The sequence below is a fragment of the Bufo bufo genome, chromosome 8, assembly GCF_905171765.1.
Source record: "Bufo bufo chromosome 8, aBufBuf1.1, whole genome shotgun sequence".
Lineage (NCBI taxonomy): Eukaryota > Metazoa > Chordata > Amphibia > Anura > Bufonidae > Bufo > Bufo bufo.
Genome location: NC_053396.1, coordinates 78,262,903 through 78,272,359, shown reverse-complemented (window position 1 = coordinate 78,272,359; position 9,457 = coordinate 78,262,903).

Here is a 9,457-nt window from a genome sequence, read left to right as displayed (position 1 = left end):
TAAATCGTTCTGGGTGTAGCGTACCTTATCCTTTCCTTGCTGGTATGATTCATACTCTTTTTCATCGATCTCATGGTTGAAAACCAATGATGACTCCTCTATGTGGCATCTACCTTCTTCAGAGCTGAAAGGATAAACAGAGTGGATGTTAAATAACCCCTCAGGGGTTGAGGAAAAATGTTGTTCCACTGTTTGTTCCTCTGTCAGGTATTCATCAGGAATTATTCCAATAACATCATTTTGGAATCCAAATGTGTAGTATTCTGAATCCATAGCTAAACCAATTACGGTGTCCTTTTGTAGGGATATGCTATGGGGAACCATGTTATGAATTACCATATGTAACGGATCCTGATGGATATTTATCAGGGGAGTAGGCTTTACCTTTAGGCCGAGTTGCTGTATTCTGTTGGATAAACAGATCAACGTATCTGCGTTCTTCAGCTTCTGTCCCTTCTTTATTTTAATGGGGAGAAGAAATGGTTTGCATCTTTCAGGAATTTCAACTTTCTCAGCAACCATGATACTTACGGCATAGGGCATCTGTTGTCCCCATCGTAAGGCTTGTTCTACATCCTGGAACCCCTCTGGGTTTCCCGGCAATCTGGACCATAAGGTGTTATTCACCAGATCAATCTGTTCGGCAAATCGGTGCAGAAGGTCATTACCTATATACATTTGATACCGTGGTTCATTTATCACGATGAAAACGTGCTCCGTAGTTTTACTTCCTATGGAGATAGACAAAACGCATCTTGCAACTACATTATGACTTTGGGAATCTCCATCCAGATCATGAACCCATTGATCCTGTGGAGAGAAAATTTTAATAATTTTAGGATTGGTGACCTGTTTCAAGAGTCCCAGGATTATGTAACTTGCTTCAGATTTCAAATCCAACTTGGCAAATTTCACCCGGGCTATATTGTTTACCTGTACGGGAATCAATAAATTGTCATTGACCTTTTCAATCCGTACCATCGATTGAACGTGCCTGGTCAGGTCCACGACCTCGTGATTCCCCCTTTCAAGAGAAATGGTTAATATATCATCATCCAGAGTTACCTTTTTGATTCTGTCCCTCTGGATGGTAATGATGTGAGCGGCACCATTGACATCTTCCTCGGGCTTACCATTCTTCAGGATTGTGACCTCCGGTATTTGATTGTTCCTGAAATGCACTTCAATAGAGCTAGGTTTCTCTTCAATCACATGACAACTGCGTTGTGCTTGTGTGTTGCAAGAGTATTCATAGGCAATGGGTGCCTTCACTTGAGTCCATACTGCTTCATTAATGAAATCAACTATGGGACTCAATCTTTTTAATAAATCGATTCCTATGATCATCCGATCATATGGAAGATCCACAATCAATGTGGGATGTCGAATTGTCTTCTTGCCAATCTTAAATGTCAGCCAGGACGTTCCTTTTACCTGTAAGGCATCTCCACCTACACTTATCAAATGACCTTAATCGTGGCTTCTTTGATGTTAAATCCAAAACCTGTTGGAAATAAGTGCAAGATAAAATGGTGGCTTGTGATCCAGTGTCTATTAAGCCTTTGATTGGTCCGATAAGTTCATTTTGGAGATAGATATCCACAAAGTATCGGCCATCCAAACAAATCACAGAGAAAGTTAGGATGTTTACCCATCTGCTGTCTGAGGGGTTGACCTTTCTGCAGCTCCGTGACCTTTGCATTCCTGAGTCTCCCAGGACAAGCTGGAAGAGCAGCGTTAGCGCCCCCCTCCCCCCTTTGGGACAAGCTGTGTGACACCACAAGTCACAGCTGGCTCACGGCTAGATGCTGGAACGATAGGATTACATACTGGAACAGACATCTGGTCATATGAATTGACATCATTAGACTGCAAGATAAATGACATATTAGACATTTCCCCCCCTGGCCCTAATCTCAGGGCCAGGGGTACTGCAAGGAAATATGGTATTAGTAATCACATCAGATTCTTTCACATCCATCTTAATAGCCTTGCAGTGGCCTGGGTTCTGACCCGGCCCAATCTGCTTTATGATGTTGAGCTGGGACCTGGAGTTGCCCCTAAAAAAGGTTCAGGCTGTTTTCCTGGGGATACCTGGGACAACTTTCTCACAATGTCACTTAACTGGGCCACTTGTTCTGCCAGCTGATCAAACCTGTTTGGTTTGGGCACATTTTGGCTTTGCTGGGCACCCTGGTTATTGGTAGGTGACCTACTCCTTGGTGAATTTGAGGGTTCCTGCCTATCTTCCCTCTGTCTGGGCCTGTTATTCCAGCGCCTGTAGCCCTGGGAATCCCTATTGTTATAGGGTCTATATCCCTGGGGACCCTTATTGTAATAGGGACGGTAGTTAGACTTCTCATTACCTGAATTATTCCCCTCTGATACATTAATATTTTGGGGTTTGGTTTGTTTGGGCGGTCCTACCTGTTGTTGCTGGGCTTGTTGAGCAGGTCCTGTAGACTGAGAGAACCTTCGTGGCTGGCTTTAAAATCCCAAGCTAGGGTTTATCTTAGCTTCAGCTACCTTTTGCTCTGGGGATTTTTTAAACCTTCTCTCACCTGTTGCATGGCACTCACTGATATTATACAGCGTGGTGGCAGCCCTCACCAACCTATCCAAGGGGGCATCAATATCCAGATCTCTGCCTAAGTTAAGTTTGATCTGGGTTGGCATAGCGTCATAGAATAACTGTTTGAATTCTTCAGATTCCCAATTTGGGGATCTATATGCCAACCCATAGGCATTTTTGAGGACAGAGTGGAATTCACGGGGACTCTGATTGGGTCTACACGTAAGGTTATATATGTCCCATTTTGCAGCAGTGGTGATTCGGTACGGTCTGAATTCCAATTTAACCTCATGCAAAACACATGGCCAATCTTGAATGCCTCTCTCCCTAAATGAGGTAAAGTAATGACGATATTTATCATCAAATGCCCATGGAAGGAATCTGATCCTGTTAGCATCAGAGTACAATTTTAAAGAATCCATAGTGGATTCATACAGTTCTAAGTGATTGGCTATCTGAGAAGAACCTTTCTTGAAAAATTTGGATACTGTAGTATTTAAAAACTTAATTATGCTGGAGGAGCTCTGATCCTTGTCTGAATATTGGGAATTTTTCTTCCTAGAAACCACCTCAGCATATGTTGGTCGCCTGTGATCCTGTGGCAAGGAATAAGTCACATGCTTCCCCACACCACTGTCAGACTCACATGCACTTTCACAACTTTCATGAGACTCATACGGCACAGGTGATTTAACCCTAACATCTCTCCTCAGGGGAACATGTGGAGAGGAATTTCTAGGGGCTTCCATGTTGCTGGCGCCTAGTAAGGTGGTTACAGTTTGAAATGCCTGACTCAATTGGGTTAATGCCTCCTTTGTAATCATGCCAACACTTTCAGGTTGCTGAGTGTCTTGGATGGGGTCTGCTTTAAGAGCATGTGATGACATGTCTGGATATTGGGGAGTGAGAAATGGAGGGTCAGGACATCTCACAGTGTTAGATGGATCCCTTTTAGCATTGACTATATTATGGGCTGATCCATCTGTCTGTTTAATTTTGGAATACTGAAGATATAAATCCTCTAAATCACTTTTTTCCTTTTGGTATGCATCATGGCTGTGACTAATGTTGTACTCTAAGTCTTTAATCTTCACTTCTGCGGATTTTAGTTCTGATTCCATCTTGGATACATATATTTTTGTACCCATTATAGACTCATACCTATCTTTAGAAAGAGTACTGACCGCCAACAATGCATACAAAACAGGTGGCAATGCACATAAGAGGTGTTGGTCCCTCTTGGTATTATCATTTGCCAAATCCATATATGTCAGGTATCTATCAACCATGCCACCTAACTTCCATATATCCCCACGTTCTTCATAGGCTCTTGCCTGCAGCTCATTAGTCCATTCATCTATATTTTTTATCTAACTTCAAACAGGAATAAACATATTTGATAACCTTAGAGATTCTTTCCTGGGTCAGATGGACTATCTGCTAAAGCCTGGCTATTACCTGGGTCGCTGCCTGTTACACTCATGATTCTGATCAATAATCAATAACAACAACAATTTGACTTGCCAATAAGGATTAAGGAATATTTTCACTAATTGCACAAATTGGTTATAGAAATATCTCAATCAATCCCAGCGGTGCCTCCAAAATCTGTTGAGTATTTATTTTATATAAGATATGAAATCATAAAAATTATGATTTCATATTTGTATGAACTATAAAAAATGTAATTGGCGGACATATAAACGCCAGTTCTTTTATTGATGAGATCTAAAGTCAATTCGTGCAGCTAATGAAACAGGGTGCAATTAATTATATAAAATATAATTTATTACAAATAAATACAGTAAAAATGGCATACAAATTAATACAAGGACAATATCAAAATTGATCACAAGATGGTGCTCCACCGTTTACGCCAGGCTCACTTAATTTACTACACCAAATATAATACAATGCTACTCTTTTTTTTTTTCAAATTATTACCGATTAGTGTACCGGTTATCAAAATATTATGATGCAATGGGAAAAAAACAATAGAAATTAATCTGCGGAAAGTCCCTTATGCTCAATCAAAGAATATGTATGATATTAATATGATATTATACCCCACTCGGCAATCAGACTATGGAAATATAATTTCCCAGAGTTTTTCCTCTACTCAGACAATGTCTAATCTCCCATTAGCAATATGCATCTTTGCTAAGAGGACAACTAGCATTAGAGAGGTGTTTAACACTATATGTTCCCACAGTATGGGAACTCTTGACTATATGCCGAGAGGAATATCTTATTAATATCACAATCAGTAAGTACAAATATACGTTACCGGGTCAAGGATGAACAGAGTTTCGGATGTGATCAGTTCTCAAAAACTTTTCTAGCAGACAAAAATGAATCCAAGTTTCTTTGTGATAAATCCTTCTTATGGGCAACTTTCTCTGTGCCAATGTTTCTTTGTAGCAAGATTTTCTTGTGTTGTCGTTGTATTTTAGTTGTTGAAGTAAGTTGTTAGTTGAAGTTTTTTCTAACCTCTTACATGCATACTTTATACCCCATGTTATCTAAGAACTCATCCCCTTCTAGATTAGGGAATGCCAATCAGACAAGGTGGGTGTAACGTATGTTAATCATGGGGATGATGTTATTTAATTGGCATTCCTTAGAAACTTCTACCACTTGATGGCACTGTTGTTTCATATATGAAATTTAAATATTTTAAGAATTAACACATATACAGTGGAGGAAATAATTATTTGACCCCTCACTGATTTTGTAAGTTTGTCCAATGACAAAGAAATGAAAAGTCTCAGAACAGTATCATTTCAATGGTAGGTTTATTGTAACAGTGGCAGATAGCACATCAAAAGGAAAATCGAAAAAATAACTTTAAATAAAAGATAGCAACTGATTTGCATTTCATTGAGTGAAATAAGTATTTGAACCCTCTACCAAAAAAAGACTTAATACTTGGTGGAAAAACCCTTGTTTGCAAGCACAGAGGTCAAACGTTTCTTGTAATTGATGACCAAGTTTGCGCACATTTTAGGAGGAATGTTGGTCCACTCCTCTTTGCAGATCATCTCTAAATCCCTAAGGTTTCGAGGCTGTCTCTGTGCAACTCTGAGCTTGAGCTCCCTCCATAGGTTTTCGATTGGATTAAGGTCCGGAGACTGACTAGGCCACTCCATGACCTTAATGTGCTTCTTCTTGAGCCACTCCTTTGTTGTCTTTGCTGTATGTTTTGGGTCATTGTCGTGCTGGAACACCCATCCACGACCCATTTTCAGTTTCCTGGCAGAGGGAAGGAGGTTGTCGCTCAGGATTTCACGATACATGGCTCCGTCCATTTTCCCGTTTATGCGAATAAGTTGTCCTGTGCCCTTAGCAGAAAAACACCCCCAAAGCAAAATGTTTCCACCCCCATGCTTGACGGTGGGGACGGTGTTTTGGGGGTCATAGGCAGCATTTTTCTTCCTCCAAACACAGCGAGTTGAGTTAATGCCAAAGAGCTCTATTTTGGTCTCATCAGACCACAGCACCTTCTCCCAGTCACTCTCTGAATCATTCAGGTGTTCATTGGCAAACTTCAGACGGGCCTGCACATGTGCCTTCCTGAGCAGGGGGACCTTGCGAGCCCTGCAGGATTTTAATCCATTGCGGTGTAATGTGTTTCCAATGGTTTTCTTGGTGACTGTGGTCCCTGCTAATTTGAGGTCATTAACTAACTCCTCCCGTGTAGTTCTAGGATGCTTTTTCACCTTTCTCAGAACCATTGACACCCCACGAGGTGAGATCTTGCGTGGAGCCCCAGAGCGAGGTCGATTGATGGTCATTTTGTGCTCCTTCCATTTTCGAACAATCGCACCAACAGTTGTCACCTTCTCTCCCAGCTTCTTGCTAATGGTTTTGTAGCCCATTCCAGCCTTGTGCAGGTCTACAATTTTGTCTCTGACATCCTTGGACAGCTCTTTGGTCTTTCCCATGTTGGAGAGTTTGGAGTCTGCTTGATTGATTGATTCTGTGGACAGGTGTCTTTTATACAGGTGACTAGTTAAGACAGGTGTCCTTAATGAGGGTGACTAATTGAGTAGAAGTGTCTAACCACTCTGTGGGAGCCAGAACTCTTAATGGTTGGTAGGGGTTCAAATACTTATTTCACTCAATGAAATGCAAATCAGTTGCTATCTTTTATTTAAAGTTATTTTTTCGATTTTCCTTTTGATGTGCTATCTGCCACTGTTACAATAAACCTACCATTGAAATGATACTGTTCTGAGACTTTTCATTTCTTTGTCATTGGACAAACTTACAAAATCAGTGAGGGGTCAAATAATTATTTCCTCCACTGTATATGGCTTCATTACACAACTTAAACTTTGACCTCTCCCAACTTAAATCAATTAGGAGGGACTCTTCTTTGACACTCTAGAATCACTTTCCCAGACATCATGGATCCATCTTGACAGTTAACAGACCATCTTATTTATGGTCAAATAAGAGAACAAAATCTTTTAACTTTTCTCCTGGTTTGTGTACCCTAACTGTCTCAGCTATTGAGTAATGATGTTTGAAATAACATCAGCTCCTCTGAATGGATCTTATTTAGGAAAATTCTACTTAAACGCTCTCTACATCCCTTAAGATTATATATCCACTCAATGAGATACACAAGGTATAAAATATACAATATTTGGTTATAATACATCAATATTGCATAGTATATATGAATCATTAACAAGTTCAAACGCTAAATAAATGCACACAGGAATATACACTGCTCAAAAAAATAAAGGGAACACAAAAATAACACATCCTAGATCTGAATTAATTAAATATTCTTCTGAAATACTTTGTTCTTTACATAGTTGAATGTGCTGACAACAAAATCACATCAAAATTAAAAAATGGAAATCAAACTTTTAACCCATGGAGGTTTGGATTTGGAGTCACACTCAAAATTAAAGTGGAAAAACACACTACAGGCTGATCCAACTTTGATGTAATGTCCTTAAAACAAGTCAAAATGAGGCTCAGTAGTGTGTGTGGCCTCCACATGCCTGTATGACCTCCCTACAACGCCTGTGCATGCTCCTGATGAGGTGGCGGATGGTCTCCTGAGGGATCTCCTCCCAGACCTGGACTAAAGCATCTGCCAACTCCTGGACAGTCTGTGGTGCAACGTGACGTTGGTGGATAGAGCGAGACATGATGTCCCAGATGTGCTCAATTGGATTCAGGTCTGGGGAACGGGCGGGCCAGTCCATAGCATCAATACCTTAGTCTTGCAGGAACTGCTGACACACTCCAGCCACATGAGGTCTAGCATTGTCTTGCATTAGGAGAAACCCAGGGCCAACCGCACCATCATATGGTCTCACAAGGGGTCTGAGGATCTCATCTCGGTACCTAATGGCAGTCAGGCTACCTCTGGCGAGCACATGGAGGGCTGTGCGGCCCTCCAAAGAAATGCCACCCCACACTATTACTGACCCAATGCCAAACCAGTCATGCTGGAGGATGTTGCAAGCAGCAGAACATTCTCCACGGCGTCTCCAGACTCTGTCACGTCTGTCACACGTGCTCAGTGTGAACCTGCTTTCATCTGTGAAGAGCACAGGGCGCCAGTGGCGAATTTGCCAATCTTGGTGTTCTCTGGCAAATGCCAAACGTCCTGCACGGTGTTGGGCTGTAAGCACAACCCCCACCTGTGGACGTCGGGCCCTCATATCACCCTCATGGAGTCTGTTTCTGACCATTTGAGCAGACACATGCACATTTGTGGCCTGCTGGAGGTCATTTTGCAGGGCTCTGGCAGTGCTCCTCCTGTTCCTCCTTGCACAAAGGCGAAGGTAGCGGTCCTGCTGCTGGGTTGTTGCCCTCCTACGGCCTCCTCCACGTCTCCTGATGTACTGGCCTGTCTCCTGGTAGCGCCTCCATGCTCTGGACACTACGCTGACAGACACAGCAAACCTTCTTGCCACAGCTCGCATTGATGTACCATCCTGGATAAGCTGCACTACCGGAGCCACTTGTGTGGGTTGTAGACTCCGTCTCATGCTACCACTAGAGTGAAAGCACCGCCAGCATTCAAAAGTGACCAAAACATCAGAAGGGAAGCATAGGAACTGAGAAGTGGTCTGTTGTCACCACCTGCAGAACCAGTCCTTTATTAGGGGTGTCTTGCTAATTGCCTATAATTTCCACCTGTTGTCTATCCCATTTGCACAACAGCATGTGAAATTGATTGTCACTCAGTGTTGCTTCCTAAGTGGACAGTTTGATTTCACAGAAGTGTGATTGACTTGGAGTTACATTGTGTTGTTTAAGTGTTCCCTTTATTTTTTTGAGCAGTGTATATATATATATATATATATATATATATATGTGTGTGTGTGTGTGTGAATATATAAATCGATATCTATTCCACACCAGATGTGTTTTATGGACATCTCTTATCAGATCATGGCTCAGCCATGAAACACCCATTGTTCCTCAGACAGACATGTTTAGAGAAACCAGTACAGATAAATCCATGTCTCTAAACAATAATAAAAAGTATAATGTTCTCTATACACTCACCTACAGAATTATTAGGAACACCTATTCTATTTCTCATTAATGCAAGTATCTAGTCAACCAATCACATGGCAGTTGCTTCAATGCATTTAGGGGGGTGGTCCTGGTCAAGACAATCTCCTGAACTCCAAACTGAATGTCAGAATGGGAAAGAAAGGTGATTTAAGCAATTTTGAGCGTGGCATGGTTGTTGGTGCCAGACGGGCCGGTCTGAGTATTTCACAATCTGCTCAGTTACTGGGATTTTCATGGGATTTCTAGGGTTTACAAAGAATGGTGTGAAAAGGGAAAAATATGCAGCAAAGCATTTGTGAAGCCACAACCTTGAGGTCGGATGGGCTACAACAG